We start from the raw sequence: 1776 nt of genomic DNA on the forward strand, positions 1-1776 counted from the left end.
GGGGGAGAGAGAGACATTCATAGTAACTCTGACACCAGGTATCTTCCGTGTAAATAAACACTCACGCCAATTACAAACCAAATGGTTTAAGTAAAAGTAAACAGATTTCTCTCACAGTCCAAGTCCAAGTGCGTTAAAGTACATTGCTATAGCCTACTTGTGTCTCGCGTTTATTTATTATACCTCTCTCTTCGGTCTCGCGTCACTTCTCAAGGAAGCGATGAAGAGAATCCCTCACACTTTCCAATCGATATGTTTCCCATTAGCGATCTGAGGACTCTGGAGCAGAGTGGTAATGTCCAGTTGTAGTAATGAGTGACAGCTAGTGAGTCGAAGTCTTGAGAGCGCCCGTGCGTGTTTGTTTTTGTTTCGTTTAGTTTTGTGTTTTGTTTTTGTTTTGTTGTAGCTTTTAAAAAAATCTGGAGTATTTTTTGTTAATTTTGCTCCTTCTTTCCTTTTAAAATCTTTAAAATTATCTCTTTTCCCTTTTATTTGTATGTTACTTTCGAAGAGTACCTCTAATCTTCGGCACTTACATGATCTAATAGTGTTGAAATTAGTGCCATACAAAACTCTTTCCCAAATACTAAAGAGATTTGTTTTAATGGGTGGGAGGATGCGGAGAAGTGCATAATGCATAACGCCTTGAGCGTTTTCATATAATATACAGCTGCAGATCGTTGGTATTGTTTGAGTGATGTTATAACGAACGCCAAGCTTTTGCAGGGGTATCAAATCCTGGGGAAATGGAAGCCAAATGTATGGGGCAGGGGGTAGACCAAGGCATCCCAAAACAAATCGTTACCCGGTAGTTCCAGCAAAGATCGTGTAGTAGAGAATCTTTGGTTCCAGTATCCTCGTGGTAGACCCACAGTTACTTATTTGGAAAATCGGAACTGATCGGTTACGGTGAAAGACCAGCACGAAAAATATTTTGGAGGGTGGTTTGTTTTGTTTTTTTGTTTAATTTTGTTTTGATGTTGTTGGTTTGGTTGTTTTGTTTTGGCTTTTTTTTTGGGGGGGGGAGGGGTGCTTCGGGTTGTTTTGTTTGTTTTTTGTTGTTGTTGTTTGTTTGTTTGTTTGTTTTGGGGGGGCTGGTTTGGTGTTGTTGTTTTTTTTTTTTGTATTGTTGTTGTTGTTTTGTGGGGGGTTTTAAGAGCATCTGAGTGAAAGAAATAAATGGCTGGCCATCGCTGGAGTCTGTTTCTTATAGATCTGGAACTTAAATTGACGACAATGGTGTTCTAAATTCAAAGAAAGCTCCAAACCTAAGCAGCTGGATGGAGGCCAATATCCCCCAAACACAGGCTTGGTCTGCATGTTTTGTTGTGTTTTCTTTTTCTTTTTGTTTTTGTTTGTTTGTTTTTTTTGTTTGGGTTTTTGGGGGGGTTATTTTTTTATCCCATCATTTTTTTAAAAATCTTTTCATCCGCATATTAATTTACCAATAGCATCAACATCTTCGTTAATCATATTCATTGTTTTAACTAGATCTGCCGTGACTGTTTCTAATACTATAGGGCGTGGCGTGTATTGTTTCCCGAATACGGGGAAATCTTATAATATTGAGTATTGGTCTTTCTTTTTGGATGCTGTATCCCTTCAACCCGGGTTGACCCTGACAGGCTTGGTTGAAGGCCATCTCCTAAATTAAATGATCTAAACTGTGTCGATGTGGGAGTAAAAACACTTACCCTTTTTTAAGGTGTATTGTATTTTTTCTTTTTTTATTATTGCAGTAGTCGGGGGCAGGAGAAAGGGGTGGGGGCGCAGAGC

This window comes from Aplysia californica, unplaced genomic scaffold (assembly GCF_000002075.1).
Source record: "Aplysia californica isolate F4 #8 unplaced genomic scaffold, AplCal3.0 scaffold00067, whole genome shotgun sequence".
In the NCBI taxonomy this organism is placed as follows: domain Eukaryota; kingdom Metazoa; phylum Mollusca; class Gastropoda; order Aplysiida; family Aplysiidae; genus Aplysia; species Aplysia californica.